Source organism: Fukomys damarensis, unplaced genomic scaffold (assembly GCF_012274545.1).
Source record: "Fukomys damarensis isolate Sample0158 unplaced genomic scaffold, DMR_v1.0_HiC HiC_scaffold_31, whole genome shotgun sequence".
NCBI lineage: Eukaryota > Metazoa > Chordata > Mammalia > Rodentia > Bathyergidae > Fukomys > Fukomys damarensis.
In genome coordinates, this window is record NW_022900943.1 from 11224466 (window position 1) to 11252255 (window position 27790).

At 43.8% G+C, this 27790-nt stretch overlaps 1 long non-coding RNA gene across 1 annotated transcript in view; it reads right to left on the bottom strand.

The window, feature by feature from the left end:
* Positions 1 to 6632: 6632 nt before the first annotated feature.
* The window catches only part of LOC117283852, a 29853-nt gene continuing 8695 nt past the window's right edge, over positions 6633 to 27790 (bottom strand). Inside the window, exons 3-4 of the long non-coding RNA XR_004514885.1 lie at positions 7259 to 7397; positions 6633 to 6669 (exon numbers count right to left, since the gene is read on the bottom strand). This is a non-coding gene — a long non-coding RNA (uncharacterized LOC117283852). The remainder of the gene's footprint in view (positions 6670 to 7258; positions 7398 to 27790) is intronic.

Genomic DNA, 27790 nt, shown 5'->3' on the forward strand with positions numbered 1-27790 from the left:
CCAGGAGAAAGCACAGAGGAGGCCCTCCTGTCCCACAGCTGCCACGGAACACTTCACATCCTGCGCACGTGGGAGGTACACAGGAACGCATCTCAGGTTCCTCTCTGGAAACGAAGGGAGGGGAGTGGCCCTCCAAACACAGAAAGGGGAGCCTGCTCCTCAGAAACCATAAGCCAAAGCTGTATAGTGAGCATTTTGCCTGATTTAAAAAACTAAGTTTCTACTTGAGTCCTTTCCTGGAAAGGACCGCATGAGATGGGCACGTCAAGACGTGGACAGCTAAGACAAATGGAGGAGCAGAGCTGGCGGACGGGGATGCAGAAGAACACAGAGCGAACACAGGGGAGGACCTGCTGCTGCAGCAACCAACCCTTAGCGGTGGCTGTGACTGTCCTTGTCTCTTACTGATCCTCTTAGCTTCCTGCTGGCTTCTGTAGAGGCAATTTTATTTGGAAGGTAAGGAGACTCTAGGCGATGCAAAAAAAAAGAAGCCAAAACCAAAGAGGTTAGCAATCTAACATGGCTGACTTTTGAGGTTGGCGGGAGGAAGTGGAAAGAGGAAGGCAGCAGTCTGAAACTAGCATCTACGTGGGCTTGGCGGATACAGCGCTGAACCAGATGGATGCAGGTTCGCCCCACAGGGCCACCACCTGCTGCAGGATCCCACAGGGAAGCAGATCCCCCTAAAGCAGGAGGCGGTGGTCAAGCAGAATTGCGTGCAGCAGAACGATCTGGAGAACTTGCTGAAGCACAGAGTTCTGAGCCCCACCCACAGTTTCCACTTCAGGGGGTCTGGGTGGGGCCCAAATACACACATCTAAAAATGTCTGGGCGATGCCGATGTTGCCCCATTGCCAGAATTTGAGAACCGTTATATCATAAGGTGATTTGTGCTCTGCACATGGAAATACAGGATCCAAGAGGCGCACACATATGAAGGGGGTCCTGGACAGGTTCAGGTCAGGACAGACTTCCCATAGAAAATACTTACTAAACTCTACCTGAAAACAACAAAAACGGACATGGTGGGGATTGTTTGGGTTTTTTTCTTTCAAGATTCAAATGGTGGCATCTAACCCTCTTCCTATGAAAATGAACCCGACTACTGCCTCACTTCTAACAAACAGAAAGTGACAGAAGTGATGCTAGGTAACTTTTGAGGTTAGATCATTGTATTGGTTTTATTGTTTCTTAGTTGTACTACTTTTCATTACTGTAACGAAATAACTGAGGTAGGAAACTGACAAAAAAAAGAGGTCTGGAGTGCATGGTGGTGCATACCTGTATTCCCAGCACTCAGGAGGCTGAGACAGGAGGATCGCCTTGAGTTCAAGTCCAGCCTAAACTACAAAACGTTGCAAGAGCCTGTCTTCAGAAAAAGAAAAGAGGTCTATTTCAGCCCACAGTTCTGGTCCAAAGTTGAGAGGGCTGCATCTGTTCATGGCCTTCTTGCCAACAGAGTCCTGAGACAGGGCAGAGCATCACATGGCAAGAGCTGGGGGGTGAGAGAGAGAGTGAGTGTGTGTGTGTATATGTGTGTGTGTGTGTGTGTGTGTGTGTGTGTATGAGTTCTCTTCTTATAACGTCACCAGTATTCAATCACAATGCTCTGCTCATGCGCCCTCACCTGACCCCAATCACTTCTCAAAGGCCCCACCTGTAAACTTCTGGTCAATCAAGTTCCCACTCCCTTAATGCCACACAGTGGGGTCACATTTTGACTCAGGACTTCTTGGGAGTGTGTCCTGGGGAGCACAGGCAAACTGTATCCATACTATAGCAATTACGGAAGAGAGAGAGAGCTTCTTCCTTGATCTCTCTTCTCGGTTCACTCTGAGGGAAAGCCAACTGCATATTATGAGGACACCCAAGGGGCTGGGAAAGAAGCCCCTATGGGGGAGATGGTGGCCTTGTGTCAGCAACCACGTGCAAGGGCCACCTTGGAAGGGAAGCTGTAGCTCCAGTCAACCCGTTAGCTGACTGCAGCTTGGCCAGTTGCTTGACTGCAACTTCATGAAAGGGCTGAGTCAAAACCCTCCAAATAAGCATTCTCAAACTCCTAACCGACAGAGGCTGTGAAGATGAAAGAGTCTTTTCTGCTATTTTAAGTCACTACATTTCGGAGTAGCGTACGCCAACAGATAACACCTGCAGGCATCAAAAAAATATCGACAATCTCGAAATAAATCTATCAAAACATCAAAGAACTATATAGCAAAGATTATAAATCTGTAAGAGCTATTAAAGGAAACCCAAATAGATGAGAATCTGCACCACATATGAAGATTTAATATTGACAGAGTATATAGATGTAGCCAAAAGGCCAGGAGATTTTTCATGAAGCTTGAAAAACTGACTGTCATGCTTATGTGGAAGAAGGAAGACTGCAGTGAGGGTAACTGGAACCTTTGAGAAAAGGAGTAGTGAAGGGAGCTTGTCCTAACGAATGCTAGGATGGATTAGGCTGACTTCAGCCAGGACGTGAGTGCATCCCGAATCTGCTGCCAAGGTCTCCACTCTCTCTCTATAGTGTGTGAGTCTGGTAGCTGCTGGCTGCCATCTTACCGCCCTGTGAACAGAATCTAAGGGTGCCCTCAGAGGAGAACCTGAGCCCAAAGATGAGGAAAAAGGAGAAACGTTCAAATTCCTACATCCAGCTGCTCCTAAAGAAAACCTGCCTCTGGGTTTTTCAGTTATATAAATGGTAAATTCCCCTTACTCAAATTAGGAAAGTCTTTCGACAATTGCTATAGACAAGATTCCCCCTGAGATTCACCCACTCATTAAAAAGCTTGAAATTCTACCATTAGGGTCTCATTACTGACCATTTCTACCTCCTCATACACTCACCTAAGTCAGGGGTCAACAAACTACATTCCTCAGGCCACAGCTGGCCAAGCATCATTTTAATAAAGTTATACTGAAACAGCCACATTCATTTACTTACTATGACTGCTTTGGAGCTAAAATGACAGAGTTGAGCAGACTCAGCAGAGACTGTGGTCCACAATGTCTAAAATATTTACCATCTGGCCATTTATAGAACATGTATGTATGACTCTGGTCTGAAGGAATCTTTCTAAACTACTTTAGAATTGTCCTGCCTGTTTAAATTCAGCGATTCCAGTCCCACATTCTGAGGAAAGGCCAGAGGCCCTTTCAAGTTGGAGGGCTAGACAATAGTCTCCCCCTGATGCCTTTCTACCTCCACCCTCAATCCATGCCTAATTAGCAGCCACTGCTGGTTCTCCCAAAGCTGGATAAGGTGAGGCAGGGAAGGTCACTAGCAGGATTGAGAAGGCAATTTGTCAGCCTCGCTATCTGCCCGCTGGGAATCGCCTGCGAAGGCAGCTGCTCAGCACAATAGTATCTGATCCAGGGAGCAGCCCACCCCCATGGTCTTGGGTCCTAATGCAGCCTGGAGTGGGGGATCGGCGTTCCCCTGACCCTGTCACCTCAGGGAAGGGAGGGTGAAAGACCTCCACTGAAGACAGCTCCATCCGAAGCCCTGGCTGGCTCTACACCTCTGGACAGCTCCGCACCTTCCTCCCAAGTTCAGCACAGGCTTGACAACCTGAAGCCGTGAAGGAGTCTCATGTCTTCCAGACGGGTTTTTCAGCAGACAAAAGGAGTTGCTTTGATTTTTCATAAAATAATAACGATGCTCCATTTATTCAAGTTCATCAAAACTAATTCTTCCTTAAACTTAAATTCAACATACGAACATGATTATTTTTTATCTAATTCTAGCAAAGCTGTCAAGCTTTTTTAGGGGCCCTTAATTAAACTGGACCCCATTTTATATACTTAACACTTTAAATAGTAAATATGTGTAATATGTTCCACTTTTGTTAAATTAACATATAATTGTTAAAGTAACACATGTACATAATTCACAGTCACATGGTATGAAAAGCCTTTGTCTTAGTCTGTTTTGTGTTAACAACAAAATAGCACAGACTGGGTGCTTTATAAAGAAAAGAGGTTTATTTATTTTGGCACATGGCTGTAATCCAAGCTGAGGTACCCCATGGCCATCCTGTCAGCAAGATCCTAGGGTGCAGGGCCTCACGTGGCAGGAAGCAGGAGGGCTAGTCAGACTCTCCAGATAATCCATTCATCGTGAGTGGATTACGCCATTTACGAAAGCAGAGTCCTAATCACCTTTCCAAAGCCCCACCGCATCACTTCTCCATGTTGCATGATGGGAGAAACATCTCAGCCTTAGTTTAGAGGGGACGCACTGCATCCAAACTGCGCTTTTCTTCCTCCTCTCCTCTGACTACCCCCTGTGTGTCTGCAGAGGCAGCTATTTTCAATCCTTTCTTCTTCCTTTATTTTATCTTGGGCTTGGAATGCTCACTGTTCCATTCTTCTACATAACATGCATATGGTAGTAATTTTGCACAGCTCAAGTTGCGTCACTGTCTCCTGAGCCATCATATAAGGTGAGGATTCCGCTCTCACTCCACCTGCCCTTTCACTTCTCCAGCCCACTGACTCACTGTGGTTACCTCAATTCTCAGCAGTCACATTATTTATTAATGTAACTGATATTCTTTTTTTTTCAGCTTTAATTGAGTTTATTGGTACATTTTAGGGATACATTACAGTTACATTCATTGTTGGGATCTTGTACCTCTACATGACAAGTCTTGATTCTCATTTTTTCCCCTTACCTCTGCCCTTGAGCCTCATAGGGCACTATGATCCTATTTTGGGGTTTTCTGTTGCTGTTGCTTTTCCTGCAGTTAACAATTACTGGTTTGTTTGTGTTCACATATTGCTAATTCTTCCTGTAATTTCCATGAATTTCATGGTATTACCCCAAATTCCTACTGTATTCCACAGATTTTATAACAATAGGATCTAGCACGATAACAACTGACCCATTTTCCCCTGGAGCCCTCCATTCTCCTAAATGGGCTGGTGTGGGTGGGTTAAACACCAATCACCCTGTGACTGTTCCTGGTTGTTATGCCACGAATTCCTTGTCTCCTCATGAGTAGAATTTCTTTTTACTTGGTGCTCCTGTACCCCTCTTTCTTGGTTTACCCCATATTTGGTCGGGGCACATTACCAAGTAGTTTCCTACCTTACAATGACAGAATGTGCAAATAAGCATGTGAAAAGATCACTTGTTACTAGGGAAATTATACTGCTACACACCTATCAGAATGGCCAAAATTCAGAACATCGGCAACACAAAAACCTGCACATGATGCTGATGGCAGCTTTCTTCTGTGCGGCCCAAACTGAGTCACCGAGACATTCTTTAGTAGGTGAATAGCTGTGTGGACTGTGGTACACCCTGAAAATGGAATATTATTCAACATTAAAAAGAAATGAGCTGAAAAGTCATGAAAAGACTTGGGGGGACCTTAAATGTACATTCCAAAGGGAAAGAAGCTATCTGAAAAGGCTATATATATATAAAGTATGATTCTGAAAAATGCAAAACTGTGATGGCAGGTAAAAGATCAGCAGGTAGAGGGGAGGAAAGGTGAAACTGGCAGATCATAAGAGGAATTTTAGGGCAGTAAAACTACTCATGATTTTTTCATTTATGCTACCATGTTACTCACTGTCAACAGCCTTATTCCTGGAATCTTCTCTTTTTTATCCCATTTTGTTCTTGTGTCATGAATGTAGTATCCTCACTCATCTCTTTGTTTGAATAATCATGGTTTTATTTTTAGTAAGTTCTCTTCCCCACTATGGTCTCTGTTCCCTGCAAGTCGCTGGTTCCTGTTCGACTTGGTCTTCTCAAGTTGGCTCTTTCCTCAGAGGTCTGGCAAGCATTGCGTATCTGTTTTTGAAGAGGCAAAAAGATGCTTGGATTTTAGCTGGAGCTGATGGGACTACTTAACCAGGAGTCCCTGAGGCCATGGGCTCTAGGTCTTTCCTCTTGGGAAGGTGAGATTTCCCAGAGTACAGGCTTCCAATCGGCCTGCGAGATAGAATCTCAGCTCTGGATGCTCACAGAGCTGCCGGGGAAGAAAGACTGGGGCAGACTGAGCAGGGTGCTGGGAGGGGGGGCCCTCAACACCGGACATGCACACGCCCGCTTTCCTTCCCTCTCCTTTCTTTGCCACTGCGTTCACATGCACCTGGGACTGGAGGTCTTCCAGTCCAGAGCACAGAGAAGAAAACCCACATCTACTCTACCGGGAATGGGAAAGAAAAGCACCTTAGGCTAAAATGAGCAGTCAGATCTATGACTCTGAAACCCATACTCATGGATTTCTGCCTTTAGAAAAAAATCCTTTAACTATAATTTTAGTAGGGTTTCAAAAGGGAGGGAAGTTATATGGATGTTAAATCCACCATCACTGCCATCCTATACTCTTTTTAAGCATAGCAGTTTTCCAAGTTAACATATAAAAACTAAGTATGTAAACCTTATAAATTTATAAATTAAATTTATAAGTTCAGTGAATCTTAATTTTTCCATATTCCAATACTAGTTATAAAGTGATTATCTTAAGCCACAAACGTAAGTAGATTACTGAAATATACATGTAAAATTAAAATTACCATGCTGGGCATGATGGCACTTGCCTGTAATCCCAGTACTCAGAAGGCTGAGGCAGCAGGATTGCTGTGAGTTCAAGACCAGCATGGCCTACACAGTGATTTCCAGGTCACTCTCAACTACATAGTGAGACCCTGTCTCAAAAAAAAAAAAAAAAAAAAAAAGGAATTACTAGGCAAAACCTTTTTTCTAATAGGCTAAATTCTTTTAAGTTTGGATATGGTCAAATGTCAAATACATGCAAATTTCTTCAGGCAAAAGCATTAGCATTTATATTTGATTTTCTTTAAAATTCTCTTAGTTTTAATTTGAGGCTAATTCATAATTAAGATAAATTAAATTATCTAATCCCATGCAATTCCAGGATGTCTTCTAAATATTCCAGGAGTTGCCATCTCCTCTCGTTGTGATTTATTTACTACCAAAGTGGCTCCTTGTGGGATGAGAGATGAGTTTTGATGCAATATGGATGGAGCACATGGACTCCTATCTAGGTATCACAGTGCCATGTCTCTCATCTCTTCAGACAAATTGGCCCCACCTGTGCACCCAAACTGCTTAGACTGTCTGATCAAAATTGGTAATCCTTTGGCTATTAAAAGCTAGCTAGCCTTTGAACTCAAGCTATGATTGACAAATACGGGAAATGTTTAAATTGTAAAAAGTTGATTACAGTAAAAGACCCATTTCTATTAACATCCCACCCCAAGTAGTCCCCCTCACTTTGAAGACCACTTATCCTGTCCTTCTTGCCACTTTCGGGAGCAGCTCTGGAAGTCCTCTTTCGTGAGTGTCTTTCCTTGCTCTGCAGTGGCTGCCAAGATGTTCTCCATCCATTCAAAATATTTGCCTTTCATGGTCACTTTAGGGAAGAGCCAAAAATTGCAAAGCATCAGATCCAGTGAACAAGGTGGATGAAGACACACAGTGATGTTTTATTTGACAGAAATTGCCAAAAATGTTTTGAACCCATTCAGGACATCAATTCCTAAAATAAAACAAAACAGAGGAGCGGAGGCAAAAGCCAAGCTGATGCAGTGTAGAGCAAAACTGCCCGAGGAGATTTGATCTTTGTTGAATCCTCTCACACAGCATCTCCAGGGGCTCTATTACCAAATAGAAAATGTGCTCGGCTGGCTGTGAGTCCACTGGGTCTTTCCCCTGGAGGAATGTGGGAACACTCAAGAGGAGGATATGCCTGTCTAATTATACAGGCTGTGGCTCCGAACTAGACTAAATGTGCTCTTTGAGCCACTGGGAAAAGAGAAAGTACTGCTAATGTCATTTTCAGGTGAGCCCCAAGGAGCCCAGTGGAAAAATAGCTGTATGGATGGCCAAAGGTGGCTGGAGAAGAGCAAGCCTGCCGATACTGTCAACACCATGAATGTGCTGGTGATGTCTGCTGGATGACTGAGGCCCCAAGGGCACACTGACACTATCTCTTCTGTGCACAACAGGAAAAAAGTCTGGAAAAAAGTAGCTTTAGTCTCTCTCTACTATGAGTCAGTTTATGGAGTTGCTCAAAGTTATAGACTAACTAAACGGTCAAACCCACAAGTAGATCTACTAAGGGCAAATGATCTCTAGTAACAATGTTTGTTTCTGCCTGTGTCCACTCCTCTTCCAACAGCCCAGAAATGGCCTCAACACCTTTACCAACATGGAGACCTTCTCTGAATCATGTTCTTTATGTTTTCTAACACTGATTTATTTCAGTGTCAGCTGGTTAATGGCTCATCTTGCCTCATGAGATGCATACCTTCAACTTCAGATCATCTCCATTTTAAATTCCTGAAAGCAAAAGTCCCCTTGCCTTTGTTCTTTCCAATTGCAGCGGAGTTTCTTACACCATACCTCATGGGCCAATGTTTCACCTGCCCTTGACTAGCTCCTCACTTCCTGTTCAACCAACTGAAGCTGGGGTGGAAGCATTAAGGCTAGATTGAAACACGGTGACTGGGTACGACAGGTTTTCTCGGTGCAGATAGGACAGACACCACAGAAGACATCTCTGGTACACTCCTTTCTTGGAGACCAAGAAAGGGCATTCATTTTCTTGTCCTCCCTCCTCATCGTCAGAAAAAAACAATTCAAAAAGCTAAAGGACAGGGTCCCTGGAAATGTCTCTAGGTGAGCTAGGAAGAAAGTCTTAATTTGCTTTTAGTGATGTCTAAGGAGACTCATCTGGGGTTGAAGGTTTGGTAAGAGGCATACTTTGGGTTGAAAATAGTTCGCTAATTAAAGACCTTTGGCCACTGACCATCTCTGGTGTTCTTACTGCTATGCTCCTGTGTGAGGACTCGGGATGTTTTCTGCTTGGAATGGCTCTGAAATCCTACAGAGTGATGATGGGCCAGAGGACAGTGGGAAGGGAGCTAACTGCTTGAGGCTTGTTCCAGTTTTAAAGAAGAGAAGGGGAAGCGAAACCTTCAGTTTTCACTAGAGATTAATATAATTGAGCTTCCCATGGTGAGAGGATGGCAGGATTTAGGCCAGAAGTATTGCCAGGATTAACAACTGAGTCAGTTGGCTAAAACGTTCCTTGGTGGGCTCTTTGGAAAGCTAGCAGGTGAGCAATGACGTGCGCCATTATGATCGATGTGAACATGACTTCTGACATTGTCTTCTGCTCTTGAGCTAACGGCAGGTAGCTCGATCAGATTGCAGCTTTGCCCTGTTCCAGTGCCACCTTAATGGCCAGCCAAGGATGGGAGGTTCCCCCGGCTCTGGGCACATGGCACATGGCCAAGGAGGACTCAGTGGGCTCTGACAAGCTCCTTGCTGCTTTTCTTCCCTCCTGGAGACCCAAGAGACCCCGCTCTGTTTGCGCCAATCAGCTTCAGTCATTCTGTCACCTGGATTTTCTCTATTCCCAGGCCCACTACAGAGCAGAGAATGGGTTCCCTCCATCCTCTTCCTGCCCACCCAGCCTATTATCCTGCCACAATGCACAAGAAAGCAGGAGGTGATGTGGAAGTCTTAAAAGACTTCAAATGATGTTAGTGACGAATCTTCACTGGGGCATGAATGGCACAGACCCAGCCTCTGGTTCGCTCGCTCATGGCGCTGCACTGCACAGGGCATGCGTCCAGCCCGGGGATTTCTTTTTGCCACGAGGGAAGGAAATCGCGGGTTAAGCATGGAGCAGCTCATCCTCAGGATTTGAGGGCTTTCATTTACATCTCGGTGACTGCCACACACACGTAATAGGTAAGAAGAGCAGGAGGAATGCTGTCTCCTAAAAGCTTACTCTCAGAAAGCTGCTGTGCGAAGCTTTGACCCACGTTTTCTTTAATCTTCTCAACAAGCCAATGAACCAGAGAGCATCTCCACGCTAAAGACCACAGAGATGGTCAGTTTGCTTTAGTTTGCACAAGTAAAATATAGAACTAGAATCTGACTCCGGAATAATGTGCATCTGCATAAAAATAATATATTCTTGTTATTCAAATGTCCATGTCCAAAAGAAAGGAATAAAAAGGAAAGTGAAAAATCACACATATTCCATCACTGAAGTATAATCACCACCAACATTTAGCATATCTTTTTAGACCTTTTGTTTCTATAGATACAGACACACACATACACCAAGCACATATTCATTCAGACACCACATAATTTTCGAACACATTTCGGGTACTATTCTACACACCGGGATATGCCAAATCCCATTCTTGAAAGCTTCTCTCCTACTGGGGAAGTCATGAGATAAACAAACACATGAATAAATTCGTACTATAATGTACATTAGCAGGTTTTCCATAAACAACTACACAGGTGTGCACTGCAGACTGCCAGAGGAAGCACACACTGCCATCAGTAGGAACGACGCAGGAGTTGGCAGTGCACAGTCTGTGCCACACGCGATGGGTAACGGCAGGCAACACACGGAGGATGTTATTTTGTGAATATGAGATCAAAAAACACTTCTTTGATTAGGGACTATTTGGGAGTTACCTAAACAGACAGAGTAAGCCCAGCAGGAATCAGAGAGAAGAGACTTCAAAGCAAGGGAAATAGCAAGCTGAACCCTAAAGCAGGAATGTTCTGGCCAAGACTAAGGAACAGCACAGAGGCTGCTGCAAGCAGAGGAGAGGAAACAAGAGGAAAGGGCTGGGCGATGAGCTCAGAGACGTAGTGAGGGCCTAGTCATGGCCTTGCGGGTGAGGTAAAGGCTGCAGATTGTACTATAAGTAATGGAAGCCACAGGATGAAGGACTTACAAACAAGTCTGGCCGCTGTGTAGAAAATCCAGGCGAGGAGACAGCACAATGAAGGGAGTACGGAGGAGAGTAATGTGGGCAGCTCGGACCAGGCGCAGAGGTGGAGCACTGAACAGGAAATGCTGCCAGGTATCGGGCACTCGGAGCACAGTGGGGTTTGCTGATGGACTGCTGTGGGTGTGAGGGAACAGCAGACAAGATGACCTGAGTAGACAGAGAGGCTCTCAGGAGATGTAGGGCATGAGGGCAGGGAGAATGAAGGGCAGCCCAGGGAGAACCAGAAGTTCCATCTGGAGAACAAGTTCCAGATGCTGCTTACACATCCAAGCGGAAGTGTGTTCAGCCTGGAGGTGCCACTTTGGAATATGCAGTGTACAGGTGGTGTTAAAAATCACCGATCAGATGAGGTCACTTAGAAATAAAGGAAGGAACCAGGGATTTAGCTCTGTGGCACCATGCCTGCCTCCTAAGCACAAGGCCCTGAGTTCGATCCCCAGTACCAACCAAAAACAAAAAAACCCCAAAGGAAGAGGTCTAGGGGCTGAGTCCTGTAGCAAAGCAATATTAAAATGTAAGGAAAATGAGAAGAACCCAATAAAATTCTCTATGAAAAGCCAGCCAGAGGGAAGAAGAAAACCAGAAGGGTTTGATGTAGGGAAAGCTAAACAAAGGAAGTGTTGCAGCAGGAGGGACGCTGGGCGAGCAAAGGCTGCTGCAGCACAAGGAGGGAAGCTGAGTTTGGGCACCGATGACTTCACAAGGGTAGTTTGGGTTCAGCAGCAGGGACAACAGCATGACGGACAGAAGGAGCCTGAAGAGGGGACGAGAGGAGGGAAGGGAGGCGAACAGAAAGGGCTTTTTCAAACAGTGGTGCTGTGAGGAGGAGCAGAGGACCTGGTAACTGGCAGGAGACGGGGTCAAGGATACAGCGTATTTCACCCTAGTTTTGTGAGTGAGTCATATTATGGCATGATTTTGAGGTGACAGTAATGATCCAGGAGAGAAGGGAGAAATCAGCAGGACAGAAAGACAGCACCACTGGATTCACATCTAGAAGACGCGGAACCAGTAGGATCTTGTGCAGAAGTTGAGTGAGGGCCTTTGCCACGATAATGAGTATTTATTAATTAAAACAGAGGGAGCACACAGGTATTGGTAATAGGCTTATATATACATACTTCCTGAAGATCTACTTACTAAATGACCACATTGCGATAACACTGCTTCGTAAAAAAATATTATGATCTCATAGTAATTCGAAGTATGCACCTTGCGTGACTTATTTAACCCTTTCTTGCTGGACATTTCAGATGTTTCCAATTCTTCACTGTTAGGGAAAATGAAAAGCCAATTTCTTAAACTCTGGTGACCTGACTACGTGCTTCTTACAGAAGTCACCTAACTCAGTCCACGCGGGGCTGCCTGCACCCAGGCTCACTCCCTACAGGCCTGGACCCTTCTGGGCAGTCAGGACACAAAGCAGAGGTGGGGGGATTCACTTTGGTCCGCTGCTGGGCCTGTCACTTCCTCCAGTCTCAGCTCTGGCTTTTCTTTGCCAGGCAGGAAACAGGACACTCGAAGCAGACACTACCTCCGTCCTCTCAGGAACTCAAAAGAGCCAAAAAGTATGGCAAGTACCAGAGGGACCATAACCTCTAGTCCTGGAATTTGAGAACATTTCCAGTCTAGTTACGTTAAATGCTTTCCTCCAAGAAAATATTTTAGAGATGGAAAAAGTGAAGGCACAGAAAACCAAATAGTTTGCTTAAACTTTCTCAACAAAGTAAAAACAAGCAGGAAATCCCACTCAGGTCTGTCTCACTCTAAAGTGGCCCTCTTCCTCTTCCTTGTCCAAGACACTCCCTTCCTCACAGAGATTTATTCACCACCAGCAGCCCTTCGCGGCTTCATGAACATTACAGAAAAGCGATCTCTGTCTTGGGAATAGAATGACTCCCTGAGTCAAAGCCCTCACTGGTCCTTGGAATCCAGACTAGAGCCCTTCTACCTTTCTCTCCAGCCTCTCCTTCATGAGCTGTGTGAAACCACAGGTCATTTCTCGGCTCCTCAATACTCCCTGGAGTTTCTGTAAGATCTCCTTCTTTATCCTCTCTATGCTCAGACACCTTTCACTCGGGCCCTGTGCCGAGGTGCTGCCCATTCTCCCATGCATGGCTCAGCTGCACCTCATTCAGGAAGCGCTACCCAGTCTCGGCGAGCATGCCCACCTGGACTACCATAGCACCTTCTACTTAACACTCACTACCTCGATCGGGGGTATTTTCACATATGTCTTCTCTGTTCTCCCTTAATCCCATTGGAGGAGAAACTCCTCACGGGAAAGGATCATGTCTAACTCACCCAATTAAATCCACTTGCATCTGCCTTAGTCCCTGGCACAAAGTCCAGGGGTAGGTCCTTGTTGTAGGCTTGAAGAATGGATCAATTCCCTGCCTATCTCTCGCTTGATAACTCTTGTGATGAATTTGTTTTATTTAAACCACAGACATTGTCCTCGCTGATGTGATTAGGCAGAGAGACCCCTGGAGCTTCAAAATCTTCCAGTCAATATCCTTCTCCCACTGCTACTGCTGTTACGTTAACTTCAGCCCTTCCCTCTTGCATCCCCTTTGTGGTCTTACCATAGGATTCCTGTGATTATCTCATGCAAATATTCCTAGAGAAGTGAGCTAGTAGAAGGTATTTAACACAGCCGTTACCAGGAAGATGTTCATTTTAATAACACATTCCAGGAGCAAAAAGTATGCGGATTTCCAGTAACGAAATTGTAGATATCGTGACAGGAATCGGGAAGAAAACTAACCATTGGCCTGCCCTCTGACTGGTAAGACTGGTCCTGAGGCCAAGCTCCCTGCAGTTGAGTAGAAGTGACCACAAGAGTATGTGTCACTGCCTTCCAGCCCACTGACCAAGTATGAGAGGCACCTGGGTGAGTTCCCCAAGCTTAGGACGAGGAAATAAAAGTGGCTGACAGGCAGGGGCTGCTGTTCCCCTGGAAGCCCAGGGAAGCGGCCCCTCTCCCTGAGTCAGGCTGGTCTTCTGCTATCCTGCTCTGGAGTCCTTGTGCTGGCAACAATGAGGAGGCCAAAGTGAATCTTTTGAGCTTCTGATCTGCATGGATCCCTGGGTTCTCTAAGGCTACAAAGAAGGACAGGTGCCCCTACCAGGCACTATGGGTTAAGGGGTAAAGTATGAGGCTGGGCCCTGAGCCCAGGGCCACCACTACCAGCCACACATCACTGAACAAAACCCCAAACTTTTCTCGCTCTTCACCTCGTATAAAATGATAGTAAAACAATTCCTGCTTCACTGACTGGCAGTAAGAAATGTAAGTCATCGACCACATTACCTGCCCCCCTAGAATGAGTCCAGGCAGTTGTCAAGGAGATTCCAGCCTGCTGGTCGGGATGTTGGAACAATACTTAAGGAATGGGCACAAGGAGGGAGAAGTGACAGTCCTGACACGCATTTAACACTACTGCCACCAGCAGCTTACTTCTGAGTCTGGAGCTGTCACCGCCCACAAACGCTGACGTCAGCCACCGAGTGCCCTGCTGTTTTTCTGGTCTGGCAGTCAGCACTCCCCACAGCGTGTCCTGGTCCTGCTTCCAACCTTTGTCTCTATGCTCTTTCTCCAAACGACTGACACTTGGCCATTCTGTCCTCCACCCCTAGTGTCATCCTTCTGTCCCCGAGCCCTGTGGGCTTCAGAGCCACCAGGGTCAGCATCCTGCAAATCCCTCAAGCCTCAACCAGAAAGTCACCTCCTCCAGGAGTTTCCCAACCTCCAAATCAGAGTAAAACTCTTCACTTCCATGGCACTTCTAAGGTGAATGATCTGGAAGGCTCTCTGGTTTCTCAAGCTCCCCTTTGAAGTGCAAGCAAATCAAAGGCACAATGAGATTCCTGTCGAGTGTAGAATACTCTGCATAGAGTAACAGACACAGGCCACATTTACATCATTAGACCCAGAATGCCCTGGCTCCACGCTTCATTCCCAAGACAGCAGGCTCAAACCTTTAGGGGCCACTTCCAAGCTACCTGTGGCTTTCTTCGTTCCTCAGTCCCCAAAGAAGCACAGCACTTTCTGTCTGAACCTTAGATCGATTCCTCTCCTGGCAGCCTTGAGACACTGATTGTTCTCATCACCACAGAAGGCCGCTTTCACCCTCCTGCTTTATGTTCTTGGCCTTACAGCTGCTCTCAATATCTGCTTCACTTTGCTGTTCACACCAGTCCCCACGTTTCTCAGATTTTGAAAACATTCTCTGTCTTTAATAATTGGCACACAGCCAGACATCCTGGGGCACTTCTCTGGTCATGCCTACACCACACGGCTAGCGCTTACGTCCACCCCTGCAGTCTCTGCCATGACTTTTGTCAAAGATGCCATAGGGAGCTCATCCCTGTACTTGCCGTAGCCAAGTTACTGAGGGGCTTGTCATGTACATATGTCGTATAGCAGCCCCACATGACATATTTCTTTGAGAATTTATTGCTCAGAAAAGCTCTTCCTCCCACCCCCAAGGTACATTCCATAATTCTCTGTGATCATGGGGATTGTGTAACAGTTCGTGCCCCAGTTTTGGTTTTTAGCTGCAAGAGCTTGGCAGCAGATCTGAGGCCCTGCTAACAGAACTTAGCTTTCTGTGCATTTCCAGTGCTCCTTCCTCTGGGGTATCTCTTGATGTCTAGGACAGCTCAGCTTGTACGGCTCACACCCTTTGATGGTCTCACCTTTGCGCTCCCTTGGGTACAGGGCCCATCTGCTGCCTCTCTGTGTCCCTGGCAGGGCTGCGTCCACCCCACAGGACGGCTCACACAACGCCTTCCCAGTCTCCATGCCTACCTGCTCTGGACTTCTCTGTCTTAGTTCTGTTCTCCAGGAAGGCAGCTTAGAGGTTTAGGAATTTCTAGTATTTGGGATACAGAATAGGCAAGTTAATGCTTTTTCCTCTTTTAAAGAAAAATAAGCTTCCTTTTTCATAAGTTTTACTTTACTCAGATATGCACCTGACCATAGTATAAAGACGACAGTTCTATGTCTGGTAAATAAACAAACACAGGTCTTCATCTCACTATTTTCCTTATTGCAAAGACAAGTAGTTGATCTTTTGGTATCATTTTAAATAAGCTTCCTGTAGATCATTTCTGCTATTTATATTACACTAGGTCTTCCTTATTTAGTTTTGGAATTACTGGCTTCCCCGTGAAGGCTGAGGATGTAAATTTCATTTGCCGCCACTATCATCACCAGCTGTCCCTGACAACCTTCACTTCTCACCTCTCCTCTTCCAGGAGTCGTACGGTGACTGTGGTTAGGTCCATACTCCGTGACATTACTGTGGCTGCAGAAATGCTGTAGTTGAGCCATATAGGGAACCACGATTACTCTTCCTTGCCACCGCTATTGTTTGTCCTTCTTGAATTTAATTTTCCATTTTTTTGTTTGCTTTGTTTTTTTTGTTCTTATCACTGTTCCAACCCCCAAACCACGTTCCAGTCTTGTATCTCTCCTCTCAGAATCTTGAGGCACAGTCAGCATTATGTTGTTTTCAAATGAAATCTCTCCCAAGGCCTTTTGCCTGTTTGAAATCTCAAGGGCGCTACATAACAGCATCAAAGAGCGATGACAGTAACGCAGGAAACTATTATCCAAACCCTTAAGAGCTGGAGTCATAGGAAGTCAATGAAAGTCATGGTCTCAGGTGAAAGCAGTCTCTACTACCCTGAAACCCAGCAGCAAGGAAGCACAAGGACTAAATATCACAGCTTAGGTCCTTCCTACTGATCTCTCGCCATTATCTGTATTGGCCAAACCTGACAGAGAAGTAGCCAGCAAGGTTAATGTGACTTATAGAGCTAAGACTCTCTGGGCACAGACAAGAATGGAGAATAAACATAAACAGGCACTCTGGTGTGAATAAACTATAATATTACATAAGATCCTAGTGAGATAATCGACAATGTGAAATAGGAAGAAAGGGGCTAAAGGTTGTAGGGAAAGTGGGAAGGGTAGGGGAAAGGGAATAAGGGAAAAGAAAAAATATGAGAAAATGAAAAAATGGAAATGAAGTGTTTGTAAAGGGGGAAGGGAGGAGGGGTGAAGGGAGGGCAGGGACAAGGGGAAAAAGTGAGAACCAAGACCTGTCATATAAAGGTACAAGATCTCAATGATAAATGTAACTGTACTGTATACCTAAAATGTACCAATAAACTCAATGAGGAAGAAAAAATATGAACAAACAAATGAAGGAAATTCAGTAAACTATGTCTCTCTCTTGTGGGCTTACTCTATTATTTCAGTAAAGCATAGTCCTCAGCAACTTTCTAAGAACCTGTGAGAGGTAAATTACTTACATATTTTTTTTGTTTGTTTGTTTTTTGAGACAGGGTCTCACTATGTAGTTGAGAATGACCTGGAACTCACTATGTAGCCCAGGCTGGTCTCGAACTCACAGCAATGCTCCTGCCTCAGCCTCCTGAGTGCTGGGATTACAGGTGTGAGCCACCACGCCCGGCTAATTACTTACATCTTTATATATTTGGCAAATATCCTCCTGTCTCAAACTATATTCATAGTTTGGCTAGATATAGAATTCAAGGCTGGAAATAATTTTTCCTCTTTACTCTCTTGCTAATATAATCTTATAATCTATTAGTGCTCTTGAGAGATTTTATGTCATTTTAACACTTGATTTTTTGAATACAACCTGAAAGCCCCCGGGATTTCTTAATTTTTGGACTGACAATTCTGAAATTTTAAAAGCTCTCTTTTCATCTCTGAGTTTTGGTTATTCAATGATTCCTTACCATATAAAATTTGAGTCCGTAAGTTCTGGAAATTTTCCTTGAATTATTTCACTAGTGATTTCTTCACCTCTATTTTCTTTTTCTGGAACTCTATTTTGATGTTGTATTAGTCAGATTTCCCATTATTGGAAAAAATGCCTGATCTCCACAATGTAAAGGAGAAGTTGACTTTGGTTTCAGTGGGTTCAGTCCATGGCAAACTGGACCCAAGGCAGAAAGAGCAGTGGAAAGCTGTTCACCACACGGAAGGCAGGAAGCAGACAGAGTGGGAGGAGGACTGACAAGAATGCGTTCTTCTAGGTCACAGCCCCAGTGACTGGCTGACCAAGCTCAGCCTGAAACAGCACAGTCAGCTATGAACTCATTAATGTACAAATACACTGATGAGTACAGCAGCCCCAAGATCCAACAAGTTTCAAAAGTCACACCTCTGACATGAGACTTTTGGGGTACATTTTAGATCTAAAGCATAATAGATGTTTAACCTCTGATACTCATTTGCAATATTTTTTTCTTTTGTTTTTTTTACACTGTTACGTTTTCTAGAAATTTAGATAACTATATTAATTTTTGAGAACTCATAAGTTCTATGAATGTTCCTTTTCATAGCACCTTATTTTATGGATGTAATCTCTTATTTTCCTGAGGGTTTTGTTTTGTTTTGATTTTTAAATATCCTCTCTAAATACAGTTACTTTTCTTCAATTGAGTTTTCTTGTTTCTTTGATTTTATTTAAGCCTTTCATATTACATGCTTTCCCTCAAATATCTGGTGATCTATTAGCAAACCAACCAACAAAAAAAAGCAATCTAGAAGCTCAATGCACAAACAAAAGCACTGGCTCTCCTGTTGGCTAGACTACTTAGGTCATTTTGTTGGGAAAACTTTACAATGTTAGAAAATTAAAGGTATTTCTGGTGGGCTAGTGTCCACTGTCCTGACTGTAGGTTATTAAACTGGCTGCCAGAAATATGGTAAGTAGTGAGGGATTAAGGCAGAGAGGCTGACAAGTTGTGAACATTTAACCCCCTTGTTTCCAATATGGCTCCTGGTCTCAATTGTGCTGACCTTCAGCCCTAGAGTTTACTTGAAAGTACACTTCCGGCCTTCTCCTGAGACAGAAAAAAGGCAGCCTCCCTGATGACAGGAATGTTTGAGGTGTTCTTAAATAGTGTTAACAATTCTCTTATTTCAAGTTCTACTTTAAATATCACTTTTAAACAAACATGAAATCATCAATGCCTGAGGAACTGGAGAAATTTCAGGGTATCCTTTGATTGCACTGTTTCTTTTACTGGTTTTCTTTCTTTTTTGTTTTTTGCATGTAGCTTTTTCTTATTTTTTACTTGGACAATCTTGTAAGTTTTTTTTTATGTTTTCATCTCCACCCTCATCCTTTTCTTAGACGTGTGTGTGCTGGCGATAGAACCCAGGGCCTCATGTCTAACAGGCAAGTGCTCTACCTCTGAGCTACATCCCAGCCCCTCAACCTCACTTTTGAATGTACATAGAATCACTAACTTTTAAGCCTTTACTGGGGTGAGTGTTCAGTGTGGTCACTTGTATTGCTTCTTGGCTTTTCCTTGTTGCTTAATTTAGGATTCAACTGCCTCAATCCTACCAAGTCTTTGTCATCCTTTGGCTGTGCAGCTCCATTATGTAAAATATTATCTTCTCTTCCTTTTCCTTGTCTTTGTGTGTTTGTGTCATTAAAAACCATCTTACTGTAACTTCACCAGGCTTTAGGGTGGGAGCAGAAGTAAACACATTTGTTCATTTCTCTCATTTGCATCTGCAAGTTCAGTAATTGCTTCTTAGGTGGTGGGGCCCAAGAAGTGGGTAATTTAAATAAACATGCCTCTATTGTACAGGGGCAGAATCAGGGAAGCCAATTCACAAGGCGTTATCTGTTTCACTGGATTCACTACAAATTCACCAACAGAACACTAATAGAGTTTTGTATATATCATATATTTTAATGCTGTCTTTCAGTGCTTAAAGCACTCCCACATATTTATTCTTTTTGGTACTTAAGATGACTCTATGACAAAGACGGGGTAAGAACCCCTATCTCATTTTATAAATGATGAAACTGAGGCTCAGAGGTTGAAGGACTTATCCAGAAGATTCCAGAGATGAGTCTCAAACTCAAATCTTGGGATGCCAAATTTGGTGCCTCTCCTTTTGGTCCATGCTTTCTGCATGTGGCAATAATTCTGTTTTATAACAAAATGGCATTCTACTCAGTGGGATTGGATTCTTTTCCCTTAAAATCCCCAGATTGGCCCATGACAGCATACAGGCCATCTGTGGAAGATTAAAGCATCATATAATTTATAAGCCAAGCCCCAACTCCAAGAGATTCTGATTTATAAGGTCTGGAGTGAACACTGAGAATCTCTATTTTTAAAATAGCTCCCTAGGTGATACTGGCACATAGGTGATTGAGAACTACAGCCCTAACAGGCCTGGAAGTGGTCTGGAGGGGTCCCTCAGGCTTCAAGTCAGGGACAATAATCAAATGGTCATTCCCAGAATGTAACAATTTAGCCACCCAGACAGCAGTCATCCCAGCCTGCCACAGTCAAAGCTAATAGCTTTATCTCTGGCACTCCTTCCCATGATCTGCCCCCTTACCTGGCTCTGCACACTGACACAATGAAGGCTCCCTTGCCAGATCCTTCTACTGCTCCATTTCAACTTGGAGGGACTTCAGAGACTCAACTTCCGGAAGAAAATTACACGAAAACTTCCTTTCTGATACCTTAGGACCTCTTGTGGAACTTAGCCCTCTTAGGAGTCCGAGGGAAAGAATATTAAAGAACTCTCCTAGATTTCTGATTGGCAGCCCCAGAAAAGTTACCCCCTACCGCCACCCGGTGGGCTCCTAGCTTGGACACATAAAACTCAAACGGCTTTAGGCCCAAGAGGGAGCAATTTGACATTCAAATGCAGGTATACGCATCTGGACACACAGAAGTACACAGCAGAAGACGCTCATTTCTGAAATATGAAAGCCCCCTAAACTAAAGAAAGTCAAAGAATAACAAGGAAGAGAGCTACCTCACAAGACTCAGAGTGTCTTTACCACTGAATGCTAGCAAAGACTGAGCCTATTCAGGGAATCAAAGGGGGAGAACACCATGCCTATCTCAGCAAGAAGGACTGAGCTCTCAGGGAAAGAACTGTCCTAGGGCAGGAGTCAGGTACATGTATTTGGAAGCAGTCGTTGGAGGAAAGGGCTGGTTTCTGAGCACGGCACAATGTCCTCGTCATGGGCCCCTCTGCCATGCCTCGGGGTACCCAGCAGGTCCATAGCACTCTTTAAAGGGGTTCATTCTGCCTACGTGGTCTTGCTGCTCATACAAAACCTCAAACCTAGAGCCCAGCAAGTGGTCTGGAGTGGGAACCTAACCAAGGGTAGCCAAATGGAGGCGACAGGTGAATGTGACGCGACCTGTAGCAAGAGTGCTCAATAGGAACAGGGCAATGCAGTCACCCAATCCAATTCCTCAAGAAATTTGTTTAATTGTTCCACCAATATTTAGTAAGGACCAAACATGTACACTGTGTGTGTGTGTTCCTGGGGACTGAACCCAGGATCGTGGATGCTAGGTTAGAACTCAACCACGGAGCTACAGATACTTCTTAGCAATCTTATTTCAGACATGCTTCCAACGCATCTATTCTCTGCCAGACACTGACCCACATCCTCTACAAATTAATGCTCATGCAATCCTGTAAGTCAGCTGCTATTATTATCTTCATTTGTAACACGTAAAAGCAAGGTATAGAAAGCTTAACTTGACTCCAGGAATATTCTGTAATTAATTATTATGAGGTAGAATCACTCTTTTAAGTGTCAGGCATAGGTCAGAAAGCAAAAGAGACAATCAGCCATACACAGCCCACCTGAATGACTTTCTTCTGATCCTTCTGGTCTAGATATTTGGAGACAGTGAGCTGAGTGGTACTGCAAGCGGAAGCCAAAACTTTCAAACAGTGAAGTTTACCAGCAGATGCTCCACAGCAGCAGTGGCCTTAGAAGGAAAGGTGACTGCAGGTGACATAAGTGAAATGTCAGGAAACTTCCTGTTGTCAGCTATTATTTTCATCAGGCTGAGATTCATCTTAGAGCCCCAGGAGGCTCAGCTAAGGGGCTGAGTTTTCCATTCCTTTAATGCTACCATAAGACCAACTTTACTGAAGTAATCTGAGTTTTTGTTCTTCTTATGTATGAGTTTCAAAAAATTGGCCATAGGGAGCCCTAATCTCTCATGAAAAGTTTTCCATTCCTTTAATGCTACCATAAGACCAACTTTACTGAAGTAATCTGTTTTTGTTCTTCTTATGTATGAGTTTCAAAAAATTGGCCATAGGGAGCCCTAATCTCTCATGAAAGTGAGGACTGCAAGAAAACCCGAAAAAGGCAGCATGCACAGAAATAGTCTCCTTAAGAGGTTAAGAAAGTGAATTTGCACTACTTTGGAACAAGCATTGCCACAGAGAGAAAAAAAAAGGCAGGAGGCCAATTCTCCTTGTCGGAGAAGCACAGGGCAGGCACAGGTAAAGTCAGTAGCGCCAACCTCAGCATATACCACTAGTTTCAGCAGGAACAGCGGTGGGAGAACTTGCTTGCAATCCCCAAATCCATCATCGGGGTCCAGCAGTGCACTGCTGATTCTCAGGCAGCACAACAGTGGTGCCATGTTGGTCTTAGGCATGACATGGGGCAGCCGTATCACAGTCACCAGGACACAGAAGAAGGGCCCTGTCACTTGGCCTGGAGGACAGTGACACCATGACACTGTCCCTCCTGATGTCATACTGGAGAAGAAACAGAACAAAATGGTGGCCACAATGTGGAAACCATGAAGGTTTATTTAGAGCACAACTGAGATGCTCCTTTGAAACTCTCAGAAATAACTGTGGAGCACCTGATAAGATACTGGACATATTGCAATGGTGTCTTGTATTTAAAAGAAAAGAATGTGCTTTGTGTTTTCAATGATAACTCACTTAAACCTTCGGGCTGATGTGACCAAAGGGAACATAATTCTTTTCTTTGTCTTACCTCAACAATATTGTGTTACAGAGGGGACACTATGTTTATTAAAACTGAGCCAAATCACACTGGACCTCATTCTCACCTATGCTACATCTCAGGAAGCTAAATTCTAGAGCCCTCAGTCAATGTGGGCAGAAACTGGTAGGGGGCACTCAGCAGGAAACTTCAGCACTTCTACTGCATTGCAAGGGTTTCTTGGCAAAGGCTAGTTCCCTGGAACATGGTCTGTAAGGCAGGAAAATCAGCAACAGCTAGAATCATAAGCCCTTCAGATCCCCAGAAGTTTGAAGGAAGAGGTGCGGAAGGAAGGAAGGAAGGAAGGAAGGAAGGAAGGAAGGAAGGAAGGAAGGAAGGAAAAGGAAGGAAGGAAGGAAGGACAGAAGAAAGAGAAAGAGGGAGGAAGAACAGAAGGAAGGAAGGAGGAAAGAAAGGAGGAAGAAGGAGGAAAGGAGGGAGGGAGGAAGGTGAAATATTATCATTCACATTAGTTGATTGGGACAGTGAGATTCAAAAGTCAAGAAACAACGCCATGTCACAAAGGTCTTAAATGGCAAAGGCAGCCAGGGTTGGGGTGGGGTTCCATATCCATGGTCCCGGCGCTCTAGGAGGCTCAGGAAGGTGGGAGGAGGGTAGCAAGTTCAACTCCAGCCTGGGCATCTTAGCAAGCTCCTGCCTCAAACCAAACCAAAACAAACAAAAGCCAACAAAACCCAGGTTGCAGGGAGGGCTGGATACGATGTTCACTGTGAAGACACTGGGTTTAAGCCCCAGTAACTAACACACACACACACACACACACACAGATGGTAAAGGTAGGATGTGCACCCATATCTGTCTATGAAGCCCATTCCCCACATGGTTGTGCTATGCTGCTCAGTATCTACTTTCTCATCTCAGGAGGCAAAAGGAAATGAGGTGCACAAGAGGCAGAACACAGAGGGCCAGAGGAGCACTGCTACCTTAGTTCTTTGTATTTGGTTCTCATGGCCACTTCCATTTGTCCCTCACCTCCACGGAGATCCCGGGATTTTTCTCCTAGCCTGGGGCAAGAAAATTGGAAAGTCAAAAATTTTCTAAATTTTTAAAATAGTAGTTATTTTTTCAGTGGGGAGAGAAAACCCAAGGGGATAAAAAGGCCTAGAGAATCAGTTGTGAGGAAAATCAAGGCAACCACATTCACCATCCTATTCATTTTCTAATCCATCTAAATGGGATTCTAATTGCACAAAACAACTAATTTTGTTCATTAGGCTTCAATTAAATTCATCTGAAACTCAGGGTAATGGCATTGTTGTTGAACAGCCATATTAAAGATGAAACATAATCTCTCTTGACTCCATTTTTTCTGACAAAATAAAGTTCAGCTACTAATGAGCTTGCAATATGAGACTTCTTTTATAAATGGCAACAAAGAGTTCAAATTTATGAACAGCAGTTTTTTATTATCATCATCAACAGCCATTTCCTTTGTTACCAAAATATACAGAAATGATTATGAAGCCCTTTTTCTCATAATGGCTTTGATTTTTTTCTTCAAGGGTGGGGGCATGAAATAAACAGCTTCATAATCATATCACAGTGAAGTTGCACACTGAGAGTCCACAGGGGGTGGCCTCAAAGCCACAGTGCAGGATAGTCTCCGGACTGAACAGACATTTCAGTTTCCAGCCTTTCAAATCTGAGACAATCCCTGCCTTAGAATCCAGATCTCTTTGTTTCAGGACAAACAAGAAATGCACCTCTCTGAATAGATGGCCCCATCCGCATGCCTTTTGTAGCCCATGGGGTGGAGGGAGCCATCAGCTCTCTGGGGTTAAGGAAGCAAGGAGCAGGCTGTCTCAGAGGGTGAATCTGCTTAGGCGGATAAGTCTTCTCAGCCACTGGGAATACTTGGCCCTTTCCACAAGCAGCTACCAGAATGGCACAGTGCTGCCATTTCCCTCCTCAGGGCTTACTGTGTACACAGTTAATCTCAGTTGGTAGCATCGCTGCCTTTGGTCAACAGTATTGTGATAGCTTGATGATGTTAATTTAGTGCCCAAAGCTAAGACAAATGCCTTTAGTCCCTAGCCCAATGTATTCCAGAGAAACTGAACCAATAGGATGGATGGGGGGTGAGGGATCAGGGAATTGGTTCACATTTGCCAACTGGAGAGCCAGGGAAGCTTGCAGGATGGCTTACTCCAAGTTTCAAAGGTCTGAGATCCCACGAAACTGCCAGTGCAGGTCCTAGAGTCTGAGAGCCAGAGAACCAAGAGCTCTGATGTCGTGGGACCAGAGAAACTAAGTGCATCAGTGCAGGGTGGAGTGGGGGCTAATAAGAATGCAAGTCCACATTCCTGTCCCTAAAATAAGTCTTGGAGCTGGCTAGACTGTTCTTGTGTGAATTCAAAATTTGTAAGATTTTAGAAAGGCAATTTCTTAATATATCACTTTAATCTATTACTGGTGAACCTATGGCATGCATGTTGTTTTCTTTTTAGACAAAATATGTTAATGTACAAGCTATTTTTTTCTAAACTAAAACATTAGTATTCAGGTTTAATTGCAGTGTTGGCACTTTGCAATAAATAAGTGTATTTTCGGTTGCAGTTTGGGGTGCTCATCTCTACAAGGCTTGCATCATGAATAGCCTGTGGTAATATATTTGAATATTTATACTAGATGGCTAACAAGTATAAACAGTTTCATAAAATACGAGGTAAGGTCAAATTCTACTGCTCATTGAGTTAAAGAGTTATGAAAAATCTCCTGGGAACAAAGGAAGAGCTACTCTGGAGGGAAAGGGAAGGGAGTTCTGATCTGGAATATTATGGATTACTGCATGAATTTGAATCCACCTTTGGTGTCACCTTGCGCCCCAGAATGGACACAGATGTGATGACTCCAGGGAGTGGACACCACCTGGAAGCCTTGGGACTCTTGGGGAAGTCATGATACAACCATGCTGATTGGGCCAGATGGCCCTTCCCCTCCAGAGGGCTGCATTCAGGCCTTCCCAGGTTTCCCAGGGCTCAAGACGAGGCCCGCTGCAGTCCTGAGGCCTGTCACAGGCCACTGTTGGATACGTTCAGAAGAACTCTTCATAATAAGAATACACTCTTTTGAAAATATCTGTCTTACACCAGTCTCTAGAACTACAGTAGAAACACATTGAATGTTTTTCTAAATTTTGTAGTATTAATAAAGACAAAATGGAAGCTATACAGCGAAAACTAATAAACTGTGGAATTAGTGATAAACAGATGCCCAACCATTCAGTAAACTGAAAAACAAGGGACTGTACATTTTTAAAGGGTGAATTTTATAGCATATGGGTTATCAGTTTTAAAAACTACAGGTAAACATTCACAGCAGGATGAGCCAATGTAAAGACAGAATATTAGTATAGAAGACAGGATTGTGGTTAGTGACCGGGAAAAGAGAGAACTCTTAAAAATAGTAAGGGACCATGAGAAATCAATCCAGCAGCTCCTAGATGATGCAAAGAAGAATAACATAAGACTGATAGGAGGCCATGAAAAAGCAGGAGAAAGTAGAAATGACATTTTAAAAAATCTTCAAAGAATTAATGACAGAAAACTTCCCAAATGAACAAAATAACTTGACATATACTTAAGTGAGGCATAATGGACTCCAACTAGCCATGATCAAAATAAAATCTACACCTAGGCATATAATCGTCAAGATCCCAGAAACCCAACAGAAGAAAAAACACTATAAGCAGTTAGAGAAAAGAACCAAATCACATACAAAGGAAAGCCCATCAGAATCACAGCAGATTTTTCAACCCAAACCCTCAAGTGAAGGAGAATCTAGAGTGAGGTATTTCAAGACTTAAAAGAAAACAACCTCTGCCGGGCATGGTGGTACACGCCTGTCATCCCAGCACTCGGGAGGCTGAGGCAGGAGGATACTGTGAGTTTGAGACCAGCCTGGGCTACATAGTGAGTTCCAGGTCAGTCTCAACTACATAGTGAGACCCTGTCTCAAAAACCAAAAAAAAAAAAAAAAAAAAAAAAAAAAAGAAAGGAAAAAAGAAAAAAGAAAACAACCTCCAACCTAGACTGATGTACAACTCTGCACAACTCTTTCAAAATTAATGGGGAAATAAGATACTTCCCCGTAACAAAGTACACCTGAGAAAACTCATGAATGCCAAACCAGCAGTCCAAACAATTTTAACAATATTCTCAAAAAGGACAATGAAGGTCACAATTCCTTGAGGCCCAACAGAGCAAAGTCATCAGGTAAAGCAAGAAATTCAAATGAGGGAGGGAATAAAAAATAAAAGAGCCAACAACAGGAAAATAATATAGCATGAATAAGTCAATACCTATCAGTTATAACCATCAATGTCAGTGGCCTCAATTCACCAATCAAAAGAAACAGACTGGAAGAATGTATTAAGAAGTAAAATCCAACAATATGTTGTGTACAAGAAACACACCTAATTTAAAAAGAAATTCATAGACTGAACATAAAAGATGGAAAATAGTCCTCCATATGACAGGAGCCTGGAAAAAAGCAGGGGTAGCTATCTTATTTGCAGACAAATTAGATTTCAAAAAAAAAAAAACTAATTAAGAGGGACAAAGACATCCTTGTAAAAGGAATAATCCAGGAGGAAGAGATGACGATCATAAATAAATATGCACCAAATACTAATGTCCCCAACTATACAAAACAAAAATTAACAGACATGAAAAGTGCGGGATAGCAATTCCCCACTATCACAAATACACAGATAATCTAGACAAAAAGTCAACAACAAAATACTAGAACTGAATCAAGCTTTTGAAGAAATGGACTTAATAGATGTCTAAAGAGTGTTCCACCCCACAAAATCAGAATATACATTCTCTCTGACTACACATGGGTCATTCTCCAAAATAGACCACATGCTAGCTCACAAAACATATTTAAGTAAATGCAAAGGAACTGAAGTTATCCCCTGTATATAATAAGACTATAGTGCAATTAAGTTGTAGATCAATAGCAAAAGAAACCACAAGAACTCCACAAACACATGGAAATTAAATACCACCCTGCTGAACAGCCATTGGGTCACAGAGAAAATTAAAGGAAAAATTAGACAGTTTCTACAATTAAATGATAATGCCAATACA